Source organism: Lissotriton vulgaris, chromosome 1_1 (genome assembly GCF_964263255.1).
Source record: "Lissotriton vulgaris chromosome 1_1, aLisVul1.2, whole genome shotgun sequence".
In the NCBI taxonomy this organism is placed as follows: Eukaryota; Metazoa; Chordata; class Amphibia; order Caudata; family Salamandridae; genus Lissotriton; species Lissotriton vulgaris.
The window spans coordinates 1,138,011,986-1,138,026,342 of NC_141685.1; the positions used below are offsets into that span (position 1 = coordinate 1,138,011,986).

General features: G+C 51.8%; 1 protein-coding gene across 2 annotated transcripts in view; it reads left to right on the plus strand.

The window, feature by feature from the left end:
* ANKRD52 (ankyrin repeat domain 52) overlaps nt 1-14,357 on the plus strand; it is a 430,239-nt gene that overhangs the window by 59,461 nt on the left and 356,421 nt on the right. The gene's annotated exons all lie outside the window — the stretch shown is intronic.

Consider the following 14,357-nt stretch of genomic DNA (forward strand, 5'->3'; position numbering starts at 1 on the left):
CACAGCCCAGCCTGCATGCAAATCAGTGTAGATCATTTTACCTCTGTGACGGAAGAAATTATCTGCTCTCCCCAGAAAGGGAGTTGTCTACCCCCTATTTCAGCTGATTTGTGCTTTACTGTGTATAATGTGTTAAAAAAATCCCCACAATACTCCCCCGGTCCCATCAGTTAGCCACATGCCTGCCAGGCGAGGCTTAGGTGGGCCACATTAGAACAGCTTACGTGACTGCTTCTTGGCCAATGCTGTATCACTCTGATTTTTCCCTGATTGCACCATAAACCTTCCATCGAATGTTAGTCCGTATGCCTTAGACAATTTAAATAGGCGAACATTTTGTTATTTCTATTGCCAGATGTTTGTGCCTGCCACATTTCTCACCTATGGTTTTAAGATGGCTCCCTTTATTGCAGGATATCATGCAAAGCCTTTTGTTGCACCTGTTCTTCCAGCAGCAGACGGTATAACACCTATATCATGAAAGGCCGTCAAACATGAGCATTATTGGAAGGAAAAATATTATAACTTTTAATGACTGCTAAAATACATATCTGAAAGAGACAATTAGTTATAGATTCCTTACCTTTAGAATTATCCCCAGGCATCAGACTGGATCCGGAATTTTTTTTTGCCAGCAGTACCCCAGCGCATGGAAAGGTGACTTTGGTCGATTCCGCGTTCGTCGTTGCGGTCACTGAAATGATGTCGTGGTATGTAGTTAGACGCCGTCCTCACCCTCTGACATCAGTTTTTAGGGCTCGCCTGCTGATGCGCATAGCGCATAGCTGGCGAAGCTCTATAGTGGCTTATCCAGGGTTTAACCAAGCACGATTCCACTGGCGATTCCTTGCAGTGCATGTGCTTTTTAGGTCATTGCGCAAGCGCAAGCCCTAAAAAGCGCGTGCACAATGCCACCAGCCGCCTGCCTGCCTGCCTCGCATTACCACATCAAAGGCAGCTTCTCAGCGTGCGCTCATCCCCTAATTATTCACGGCCGGCCGTACTTTCAGTTTCACGGCCGCATCTCCTTTTATGCTCTCTTCCTAGTAATTTTCCTCCTTACCCGCCAACCCTGATCAGCCCCTTCCCTGCTTCTGCCTAGATTACTCATTCCTTAGCATTCTCACCCCTCATATGTCTAGCCTCTACAAGACCCCTTATTATTTCTCCCTTTCCCATGCATCTTTGCCGTAAACTCCTATTATTGTGCTTCTGCAAGTTATCCACACAAAATTTCAAAGACCATAGCCTCTCCGGTGAAAGTGCTACCTCTGCAAACCTAGCACAACCTAATCTCCTCGGGTTTGTGCATTAATCTCACATAATCCACCCAACCCCCAAACTCCAATAAAGCGGCTATTATTTTAATCTACTGCAAAAGAAGTGGAGCAATGGAACGGCTTCCCGAGGAGCAAAAAGCTAATCCCAGTAACTGATAACCACTGATTGCCAACCAATCTGGCGTTCCAGTGCACTGTACTTCTCAGCGCTAAGAACTTCAACGCCTCATGTAGAGAAGTAAACGCTAGTTATATACCTTTACGATACAACAGGCCTAGTTGCAGCTGAGCTGTCAAAACTCAGCCCACTAAACAAGCGTTCACGGCAGGCCGCCTTATACACAAGGATATCCGTTTTAGTGAAATTGAAGCTATGTGCTTATCGACCTTCCACATCAGAACAGGATTAAGATTTTTCCGGATCTCACCAGCATTTTGTTGTTTGCAGTTTTATATAGCGCTGACTCGACCCGAAGGTATCAAAGCGCTTAACATGAGGACCAGTTGCATTACTTTCATATTTATACACGGGAAATTAAGTGATTTGCATTTGCGCAGGATCACAGGATGTTTGAGCCTCCACCCGACTCGAACCTGGTTCCCCAGCTTTAAAGTCGGTCGCTCTAACCGTAAACCACATCGTTTAGTCACCAGATGACTCAATGTTTACAATGCAGGGCTTTTCAATCGCACATTACTGGGTGTTCGCGTCAGCTCGGGCAATTGGTACATTTGAACTGAACGATAACTGCAATTCTCAGAATGCAGCGATTGGTTTCTTTTTTTTTTAATAACACTTTTTATTGGATATTAAGCCGTATACAACGTCTTCTGTATAGACCAATAAATAAACAGAAATATTTCAAACAAATGTTTCATCAGCTCCTTTTCATACTTTACGTTCTCTTTTCTCTAACACTCATATTTTATCAAAGCTGTGCCGCTTTATACTTTTAAAGATCAATTGAAACGCACAGAATTCTTTTCTTTTGGGCCTTGCTTTAGATTCAGGGGGAAGCTGGGGAAGGAACTAGACAGCACGAAATAAAGACATGCGATTATTTTCGGGAACCCCGCCGACACCCACCACACAGCTCCACCGATGCAGCCACCACACAGCTCCACCGACACAGCTCCACCGAGGCACCCACCATACAGCTCCACCAAGGCACCCACCACACAGCTCCACCGATGCACCCACCACCCAGCTCCACCGATGCACCCACCACACAGCTCCACCGACAAAGCTCCACCGATGCACCCACCACACAGCTCCACCGAGGCACCCACCACACAGTTCCACCGATGCACCCACCACACAGCTCCACAGATGCACCCACCACACAGCTCCACCGAAGCACCCACCACACAGCTCCACCGATGCACCCACCACACAGCTCCACAGATGCACCCACCACCCAGCTCCACCGATGCACCCACCACACAGCTCCGCCGAGGCACCCACCACACAGCTCCACCGATGCTCCAACTAAGCTCCACCAATGCACCCACCACACAGCTCCATCAATGCACCCACTAAGCTCCATCAATGCTCCCACTAAGCTCCAGCGATGCACCCACCACACAGCTCCACCGATGCACCCACCACACAGCTCCACCGATGCACCCACCACACAGCTCCACCGATGCACCCACCACACAGCTCCACCAAGGCACCCACCACGCAGCTCCACCGATGCACCCACCACACAGCTCCACCGACACAGCTCCAACGATGCACCCACCACCCAGCTCCACCAATGCACCCACCACACAGCTCCACCGACACAGCTCCAACGATGCACCCACCACCCAGCTCCACCGATGCACCCACCACACAGCTCCACCGACACAGCTCCACCGATGCACCCACCACACAGCTCCACCGATGCACCCACCACACAGCTCCAACGATGCACCCACCACACAGCTCCACCGATGCACCCACCAACACAGCTCCACTGATGCACCCACCACACAGCTCCACCGATGCACCCACCACACAGCTCCGCCGAGGCACCCACCACACAGCTCCACCGATGCAGCCACCACACAGCTCCACCGACACAGCTACAATGATGCACCCACCACCCAGTTCCACCGATGCACCCACCACCCAGTTCCCCCGATGCACCCACCACACAGCTCCACCGACACAGCTCCACCAATGTACTCACTACATAGCTCCACCGATGCACCCACCATACAGCTCCACCAAGGCACCCACCACACAGCTCCACCGATGCACCCACCACACAGCTCCACCGAGGCACCCACCACACAGCTCCACCGAGGCACCCACCACACAGCTCCACAGATGCACCCACCACACAGCTCCACAGATGCACCCACCACACAGCTCCACAGATGTACCCACCACACAGCTCCACAGATGCACCCACCACACAGCTCCACAGATGCACCCACCACACAGCTCCACCGAAGCACCCACCACACAGCTCCACCGATGCACCCACCACACAGCTCCACCGATGCACCCACCACCCAGCTCCGCCGATGCACCCATCACACAGCTCCGCCGAGGCACCCACCACACAGCTCCGCCGAGGCACCCACCACACAGCTCCGCCGATGCACCCACCACACAGCTCCACCGATACACCCACTATACAGCTCCACCAATGCTCCAACTAAGCTCCACCAATGCACCCACCACACAGCTCCATCAATGCACCCACTAAGCTCCACCGATGCACACACCACTCAGCGCAACCACAGCATTACTCAGCGCAACCACAGCATCACTCAGCGCAACCACAGCATCACTCAGCGCAACCACAGCATCACTCAGCTCAACCACAGCATCACTCAGCGGAACCACAGCATCACTCAGCGCAACGACAGCATCACTCAGCGCAACGACAGCATCACTCAGCGCAACGACAGCATCACTCAGCGCAACGACAGCATCACTCAGCGCAACCACAGCATCACTCAGCGCAACCACAGCATCACTCAGCGCAACCACAGCATCACTCAGCGCAACCACAGCATCACTCAGCGCTACCACAGCATCACTCAGCGCTACCACAGCATCACTCAGCGCTACCACAGCATCACTCAGCGCTACCACAGCATCACTGGTTCAAATATGTTCTTTCAATGTTTCAAGCTGTTTTCAAGCTTTCATGCTTTATTACAAATCACAAAAAGATGTTAATATTTCACTTCTGTTCTTGGATTTTCGTCACAAAAAACACTGAACATAATCTTCACAAAATGTATTTACAAAAGTTTAAGCTATTGCCATTTGCCATTGTTATTTGTAATATCAATACATCTAAGTCACGCAAATACACAACATGTTGCATTACAAATGCTATACGTGTTTGCGAAAGTTATAACTATTGGCATTGTAAATGAGAGAGCAATTAATTTAGCTATTTTAAAAAATAACACATACAAATAATTTCATTTATAAGACCAATAGCTCAAACTTTCCTAATGCGAGCCCTTTGCATTTCCAATGTTTGTTTATTTTACCTTGCCAGCCAGCGCAGATCCGGAGGGAGCGGTACCACCAGTCACTTTTTGACTGACATTTTTGCGACTTTAGTCCACACCGTTTGAGTCTATCGACTCCTGGTGCACACATGGATATCCAGTCGTCCTCGGCCCAGCTTCAAGGCTTGCGACACCTGTCTCAACCTGAGGTCGGTTATGGACCCACACCGCGTGTGGCTGTGGGGCCTGGAGCGCAACCATGATTCCAAGTTGTGCTCCGACTGCCGGACCATGAATCCGAAGTCTTTCGGGAGCGGGCCCGAAAGCTTCTCGTGGCCCGGCAGTCCGCTCCGCTCGAGGTCCCGGTCGAGGGCCTTCAGGCCCCGCGGACTTGGCTGGGGGTCCTGGGCCTTCGACGCCGGCACGCAGGGTCCGCTTAGATCCAGGCCTGGATCCGGATCGGCGCTGGTTGACCTTATAACATCTCCCCCAGCGCCGATTCCACCGGCACCATGTCCGCACCCGAGACCGGTTGTGTCCCCAGTCAGCGTCAACCCCGGCCTCCACCCTGACTTGGACACGGAGCCGGATCCGGCGCCGAGTAGAACTTTTGTACCTGTGTTCTACCCTAGTGTTTGCTACAGGCCAGATTGGCAACCAGGGGAGGGTGAGGAGAACTGGGAGGGGTCTGTAGACCCTTTAGCTGACCAGTTGGAGGAACCAGACTGGAGAGAGGAGTTGGGGGAGCCAGTGGTCTGGATACCTCCCCAGAACTTGGCATGTTGTGTCCTCCTACCGAGGCTACGGAGGAGGTTGCTTCATACGTAGTGGTGTTGCGTAGGGCAGCTGAGGCCCTCATCCTCGAGCTACCTACGGTGACGGTCAGCAAGAATCTCCTGACGGAGGTGCTTCAACCGGCAGCAGCCTCTTCGGAGCCCCTGCTGCCTTTGAATGGAGCCCTTACTGACATCCTTTTTGGCACCTGGTCCAAGCCTAACACAGGAAGCCCAACAAGCTCCTGTGAATAGGATGATTGCCTGACGCCACTGCCCGTCTACGGGCGACCCCTCTTTCCTCTCCCAACACCCCACCCCATAAGAGCTTGGTGGTCCAAGTCTCTACATCCAAAGCCGCAGTCCCTAATGCACAACCTGATAGGGAGTTCAAAAAGCTGGGCCATCTTGGGAAGAACTTGTTTTCTTCCTCCAGCTTTAGACTGTGGTTAGTAAACACTGCATGTCTGTTGGGCCCTTACACCCATTCTGTGTGGGATACGGTATTGCAAGTGCTGCCACAGTGCTCGAAGGAGGCCCGGGCCATGCTCTCCCGTGCAGTCGCCAGGGGGAGAGACACAGCCAAGTTTACCATCAGATGTGGACTGGACACCGCCGACTCGCTAGGCAGGACAATTTCAACGACGGTAGCCCTTCAGCGCTACACCTGGCTGAGGTTGACTGGTGTTTTCGGGGATGTCCAGGCTACCTTTCTGGACATGCCTGTTTGGCGACAAAGCGGACAATACGCTGGAGAGCTTCCAGGACTTGTGGGCTAAGGCCAAGTCCTTGGGCCTCTCTACCACCCGCCCTGCGCAGCCTGCTTTTCACCCCTTTCGAGGCTATGGAAGGGGTGCCCCTCCACGTTCCTCCCAGAGCTTCAGGCCGGCGCAAGCTGCCCAGCCCCAGCGTGGCTAGGGACGTGGGACTCACTGTCGTGGGTCTGGGGCAATCGAGCGGGCCAGTTCACCACCGCCCCCTCTTCTGCAGCCTCCAAACCCTCCTAGTCCAACCTGTCAGGGCCACCAGCCGCCAGTGTGCGTCAGGATTCGCCATCACCTCCCCCACTGGCGCACCATCATGTCAGACAGGTGGGTTTTGCAGATAGTCCGAAGGGGCTACTCCCTCCCCTTCGAGTCTGCCCCTCCATCCATGCCACCTCAGCACCATCGCATGTCGGAGGATCATCTGACCTTTCTCCAACAGGAAGTTACAGCTCTCTTGACCAAGGGAGCCACCGAGTGTGTGCCTGGCCCTGAAGTAGGTTGTGGTTGCCATTTCCACTACTTTATGGTGCCAAAGAAGGACAAAGGCCTGCGTCCTATCTTAGATCTCAGGAGCATCAACCGCTTCCTCTGGAAGGAGAAGTTAAAAATGTTGACACTAGCAAGGGTCCTGTCCGCCTGACCCTGGAGACTGGATGGTAGCGTTTGACTGGCAGGATGCTTACTTTCACATCCCCGTCCTGCCGGCCCACCGGCGTTACCTGTGGTTCACAGTAGGCCACGAGCATGTTCAGTTTACCGTGCTCCCCTTTGGACTTACCAGCGCCCCTCGGGTGTTCACGAAAGTGATGGCGGTGGTCGCAGCTCATCTGCGCAGATCAGGGGTTCCAGTCTTCCCCCTATCTCGACGACTGGCTGTTGAAGGCAGCTCGTCCCAGGCAGTCGTCCCCCACCTCCAGACAACGGCGGACCTCCTGCACTTGCTGGGGTTCACTTTCAACGTGCCGAAGTCACACCTGATTCCCTCTCAGAGGCTCCTTTTCATTGGAGCTGTTCTGGACACAACGCAATTTTGGGCTTATCTTCTGAGCAGCGAGTCCTGGTTATTTGGGCTGCTATTCTGATTGTTCAGGCTCTATCCCGGGTTTTGCTCAGAATGACCCTGAGGCTACTGGGCCTTAAGGCCTCCTGCATCCTTTTTTAACGCGATACCTCTTAAATATCAACAAACAAGCTTTTATCTTTCTGAATTGTTCAAAAATTGCACTGAAATCTTGCACTTAGCAACCTTGCACAACTTTACTGCCTTTTTCGCCCGCCCTGGTCCACCCCGGCTGTGTGCCGTTTGCGTGGAGGGCAGGGCTAAGTCTCACAGAACTTCCCTTTCCGGTCGGGGAGGCAGGACTTTATACCCGATCCTCCTCAAAAGACCGATGCGCACGCGAGCGCGCAGTAGACGCGCGCAGCGGGCGCACCGCTGGTGCACCAAAGGCAAGCCCATCTGCGCCCGTCTCCACACTGGCAGCACACAGCGCCAGAAATGCTGCCGGTTTATGCAAAGTGTCGATAGATAACACTAGCCGCAGCTACTCCGGGGAACAACTATACGAGATAGGCAAACGAGTAAGCGTGTCCTGTAAACTGCCACTAGATAATAGGGACTGAGCTTGGCATTGTGAAGAATGACAGACTAAAATGTGGTCTGCTCAATGCAAGATCGCTTCCTAAGCATTCCACAGAGATTCAGCTACTGCTAGAAATACTTGAGCTTGATTCTCTGTTTATGACAGAGACATGGACCACGGCAGGGCTGGAGTTAGAGCTGGGACTGGCCTGCCCAGCGGGATATAAGGGTTTTCATAAACCGAGATGTTCGAGGCATGTGGGCTGCTGAATTCATATCTGTGCATAGATCGACGCCTAGTGTTGGGTCCGGATGATTGCACATTGTTGTCCTGGAAGAGTCTTCGAAGTATCACGAGATAGATGGCTCCTCCCCTGGACTACAGTGCACATGGGCATCAACTCCATCCTCAGATTTTTTTCCGCCATTGGGTTCGGATGTCTATTTGTTAGCTCCAGTTCGGAATCGATAAAAATTTCCCTTTGGCCAAAAGGCCTTTAGTTATCGTTGGTGTTGTCTTTGCGATCGGTGCCCAGTACTTCTTCCAGCTCGTTCCCCGAGCCGGACATAAAAAGGAGCCGCGCGGCTTTTCAGCACTGAAGGCCCGGTCGACGCCAGAGGCCTTATCGACGATCCATTATGGAACAGAGCCTGATCAAGAGGTGCCCCGTTTGCAACTCCAAGTATCCTCACATCGATGTCCACCCGGTGTGCAACAAGTGCCTGTCTCCGGATCACGATGAAGCCAGCTGTATGGCTTGCTCTTGGTTCCGCTCCAAGAAGACGATTCGCCTTCGACGTGCAGCGCGAAAGGAGGCCTAGCAGACGGCACCTGACCCGGTGAACATCTTCGATGCCGAGGAAGATGAGGGAGTCGAGCAGGAAGTTCAAGAGAACCTGTCTGATCCTGCATCGGAGATCGACTCCAGTTACGACGCGGATGTGGAAATGATCGATAATGAAGACGACGTCGACGAGATAGGAGATGACGATGAGGCCTTTGGGGCCGTGGAAGATAGCTCTAGCGAGGAGCAAGGCCCACCCGTTGGTAGGGGAGCCGCAACCAAAACACTCGATAAGGCTCAGGTCGAGGAATCGCCACATGGCCTTACCCAAGATCGTACACTTGGTTCTACAGCCTCGCCCCAAGGCCCGGCTACGGACATTTCTAACGAGCCATCGGTTGACCGATCGAAATCGAAACCGAAAGCGTTGGTGGCTACGCAACCGAAAGCACTGGACGCTAAATCAAAACCAAAAGTGCGTATTGCTTTGGTCGGTTCGAAGGCCTCAGAACCATCGGCACCGACAAAACAGAAGAGTGTTATCGACCCGGTGAGGTCACTATAGGGTGTCGAGACGAAGACCGGGGCACCGAAGAAACTGTTCAGGGACGTCAATCCGAATAAGTCGGCGCCAAAGGCCGTCGACACAGACAAGGGACTCGGAACTCAGAAAGTTCTCGATCCTAAGCGTCGACCTGTTAAGGCTAAAAGCAGTACAGACCTCAGGTCCACACCCAGCGGTGGCTCGAAGGAACCCGTCGAGTCAACACAGCCATCCACCTCCTTCTCGGAGCAGGTGTCGGACTCGCTAAAACGCATTAAAGAGAAGGCTACTACTGTCGGACCGAAGGCTACTCCACCCCGAAGCCGGTCAGTAAACCTCCAAAATCGTCGGCACCCATCCAGTTCACTCTGCCGCTGAAAGTGGTACCTAAGGCCTTCGCCCCTAGGACGGCCGTCGAAACGACCAAGAAGGTGCCCACGGGGCCGAAGCCTACAACTGCAGAGGTGGCCACTAAGCATCGACAGCCTCCGCCTGAAGATCAGTCAAGGCAATTCATCGACGCCAAGACGGGTAGACTTTCTATTTTTAAGCGAAAGATCGCCCCTGAACAGCCTATGGAGTCATACAAAATTCCATTAAAGAAAAAGAGGGATTCTGCTACGTTACCTCTTCTCTTTGAACCTATAACACCACATGGACAAGACACTGCCCCTATCTCACCCACATACTCGGATGTGGAGGCAGGGTATGGTGACAATGAGGAGTACAGCTATCCTGTTGACACTGATCCTGAAGATCACACTGAACCCTGGGCAGACGCTGCTGACCCAGGAGATCCACAAACTGCCCCAGACCGTCATGTCTATGCTGTTAAAACCTCGCCTACTGAAGACACTGCTGCGTTTAATGCACTTATTGAAAGGGCAGCAAAAAATCATGATGTCCAGCTCCATGCTGACCCTATTGAAGAGGATTTTTTGTTTGACACCTTCTCAACCTCAGAGAGAACTGTCAAGACTCTACCAATGCTAAAGGGTGTCCTAAAACATGCTGGAGACATTTTTAAGGAGACCACAAGTGCAAGGGTGATAAACCCCAGAATTGAGAAGAAATACAAACGGGCACCTGGGGACCCTACGTATATCAAGGGACAGTTGCCGTTGGACTCTCTGGTTGTATCCAATGCCCGGAAGAGGGCGAACTCGCAAACAACGGGTGATGCTCCTCCCCCTGACAAAGAATCTAAAGTGCTAGAAGCATCAGGGAAAAAGGTGGCAGCTCAAGCGGCCAATATCTGGCGCATCTCCAACACACAGGCACTCTTAGCCAGATATGACCGGGCTCATTATGATACACTTGAAACCCTGTTACAACACTTGCCAGATGAGTATAAGGAGGCAGCAGAGATGCTAATACAAGAAGGGAAACTTATATCAAACGCATCTATCAAGTGTGCATTGAACGCAGCAGGCACCGCAGCCAGGGCAATCAATACAAGTGTGATGTTACGGCGACATGCCTGGCTGAGAATCTCCGGCTTCAAGCCCGAGATACAAACCACCATACTGAATCAGCCTGTTAACCCTGATCATTTATTTGGCCCGGAGGTGGTAACCACCTTGGAAAAAATCAAAAAGGATACTGAGACTGCTAAGTCTATGGGGGCTCTACAGTCGCAGCAGTTCAGGGGTGGTTCCTTTCGTCGCTCCAACAATAGAGGAACTTCCAGAGGCCAGCTGTCCCAGCAGACACAATACAGTAAAGGAGGCACGCAGACCACCTACACCAAACAGAGTAGGGGTGGCTATCGTGGAAACAGCACCAAGGGCACAGGTCGTGGAAACAACAGCTCCCGATCCTCTGCCACTACCATACAGTGACGTCTTGTCACTGCCCCAGACCATACCACACCGATCGGGGGGAGACTGCAACAGTTCCTGCCGGTCTGGAAATCCATCACTACAGACAGGTCGGTGGGGCAGCTTATCCAGTACGGTTATTGTCTGGAGTTAACATCCACTCCACCCAACATACCCCCAAGACACCGTCCTATGTCCACAGAGCATTTGCAATTATTGAAGCAGGAGGTAGTCGTCATGCTGCAAAAAGGAGCCATAGAGCTCGTGCCTGTGGAAGAAAAAGGTACAGGGGTGTACTCGCTGTACTTCTTGATCCAAAAAAGAACGGGTTCCTCAGACCCATACTGGACCTCAGGCCCCTAAACCAGTACATTCTATCAGAACACTTTTACATGCTCACATTACAGCAGGTTCTACCGTTAGTCAGGGAGATTTCCTCGCAACATTAGATCTGAAGGATGCATATTTCCATATACCGTTACATCCGTCACACAGAAAATACCTCAGGTTCACCATTCAGGATCAGCATTATCAGTTCAAGGTCCTCCCTTTCGGCGTGACGACGGCGCCCAGGGTGTTTACCAAGTGCCTGGCGACAGTGGCTGCACACCTACGGAGACAGAACGTTCACGTCTACCCTTATCTGGACGACTGGCTTATCCAGGCGAAGTCGGCCCAGCAGTGTGCCGCCTACATGTCCCACACCATTCACCTTCTTCACGATCTGGGGTTCTCACTGAATTATCCAAAGTCCCACCTTCAGCCCGCCCGCGTACGGCAGTATCTGGGCGCGACAATAGATACTCTGGCAGCCAAAGCATAGCCAAATTCAGTGAGGATCAACAGCATGCAATTGCTGATACAACAATTCAAACCACAACACTCGCTTCCAGCACGAGTGTTCATGCAGTTGATAGGCATGATGGCCTCCTGCATCTTCATAGTCCCGCACGCGAGACTACACATGCGTCCGCTTCAGGAGTGCTTAGCACGTCAGTGGAATCAGGCTCACGGACAGTTGAAAGACCTAGTGTTGGTGACCGGTCGCGCATACAACTCTCTGCATTGGTGGAATCCACAAAACCTTTGCAGGGGCCGACCGTTCCAGGAACCTGTGCCACAGATTATTCTGACAACGGACGCAGGGACTATGGACCGCACAGCATAGGAAGATGCACATCAACCTTCTAGAACTGATGGCTATCTTCATGGCGATGAAAGCATTCAAGGTACATCAACAAGGTTGTGTTTATCCGGACGGACACCATAACAGCCATGTACTACATACAGAAGCAGGGAGGTACACACTCTCCACAGTTGTCTCATCTGGCTCAGAGCATGTGGAAGTGGGCCATTCAGAGGAACATCTTCCTCATGGCGGAACACCTCCCGGGCAAGGACAATCAGATGGCGGACCTGCTCAGCAGGTACAGCCACCAAATGCACGAGTGGGAGATACATCCATCAGTACTTCAGCCGTACTTCCGGCAGTGGGGTCATCCAGAGATAGACCTGTTCGCCACAAAGGAAAACGCCAAATGCCAAAGCTTTGCCGCCAGGTTCCCACACCCACAGTCGCAGGGAAATGCGATATGGATGAACTGGTCAGGCAGATTTGCGAACGCTTTTCCCCCAGCACCTCTAATACCGCTAGTGGCACGCAAGCTGAAGCAACACTCGATGACTCTCATCCTGGTCGCTCCAACGTGGGCACGCCAACCATGGTACACCACGTTTCTAGACCTCTCCGTGGTACCGCATCAAAGGCTGCACCTCACACCCAGGCTTTTGACGCAGAGCCAAGGCGACATTCAGCATCCAGATCCGCAACAGCTCAACCTGGCGATCCGGCTCCTGAGGTCTTAGAATTTGGCTACCTCAACTTGCCTCCTGACTGTATGGATATCATAAGGGAGGCAAGGAAGCCCACCACTAGAGCATGTTATGCGGCAAAATGGAAGCGGTTTGTCATTTATTGTGCCGAACACAACATCAACCCGCTAGATGCATCTACTCACAATATCATTTGTTATCTGTTACATCTATACAAATGCAATCTGGCCTATGCTTCCATTCGTATACATTTGTCCGCAATAGCAGCTTATCTCCAGAACAGGCAGCATCTCTCACTTTTCAGAGTGCCTGCCATCAAAGCCTTTCTGGAGGGACTCAAACGAGTTATTCCTCCCAGACACCCACCAGCGCCTGTATGGAACCTAAACGTGGTCCTCACTAGGCTGATGGGTCCACCTTTTGAGCCTCTCCACTCATGCGAAATTCAGTTCTAGACGTGGAAAGTGGCTTTCCTAATAGCAATCACATCGCTACGGCGAGTTAGTGATCTTCAGGCACTAACTATCCAGGAGCCATTCATACAGATTCACTCCAACAGGGTGGTACTCCGCACTAACCCCAACTTTCTGTTTTTTGCCTTTTCGCCACAACACAAAGGCAACCCCATTTCCATAGCCAGTTACTGCCCTGAGCAACTCTGAGCTCACGATCCAAACGAAGCACATTAACTGACTCACTGACAATATGTACTACGCAAATAATTTTTAAAGTTTGATAACCAATTTTTATGTATTTTAAATTGTGAGTTTTAATTAACTGTGCAATAAATTTACCTTACCATTTCCAAAGCAGGTATAGCCAGGTGGATCGTTAAGTGCATTCAGATTTGCTATCAAAAAGCCAAGCGCACATTAACGGAAGGTTGGGGGCCTCCATGGCTTTCCTTGGAAATATTCCTTTAGAAGACATATGTAGAGCAGCCACATGGTCTACCACACACACATTGACAAAACACTACTGCGTAGATGTGCACTCCAAACAGTAGGCAGCTGTAGGGCAGGCTGTTCTAAAAATACTTTTTCAAACTGCTGCAGCTGGCACAGGCGGCCGCCGCTAATGGAGGGACTGCTATATATTCTATGCACAGATATGAATTCAGCAGCCCACATGCCTCGAACCGAAAATGCTACTTACCAGTATGCATCTGTTCTTGGCATGTAGGGCTGCTGACATTCATATCGCCCGCCCTCCTCCCCGGCGCCTGTAGCGGCTGCAGCACTCAGAATTACTCTTAGCATGTTCATCACTTACGGTGTTACACTCCATTTTTGCCACAATGGCATAAAACAATCTGAGGATGGAGTCGATGCCCATGCACATTGTAGTCCAGGGGAGGAGCCACCTATCTCGTGATACTTCGAAGACTCTTCCAGGACAACAATGTGCAATCATCCGGACCCAACACTAGGCGGCGATCTATGCACAGATATGAATGTCAGCAGCCCTACATGCCAAGATCAGATGCATACTGGTAAGTAGCATATTCG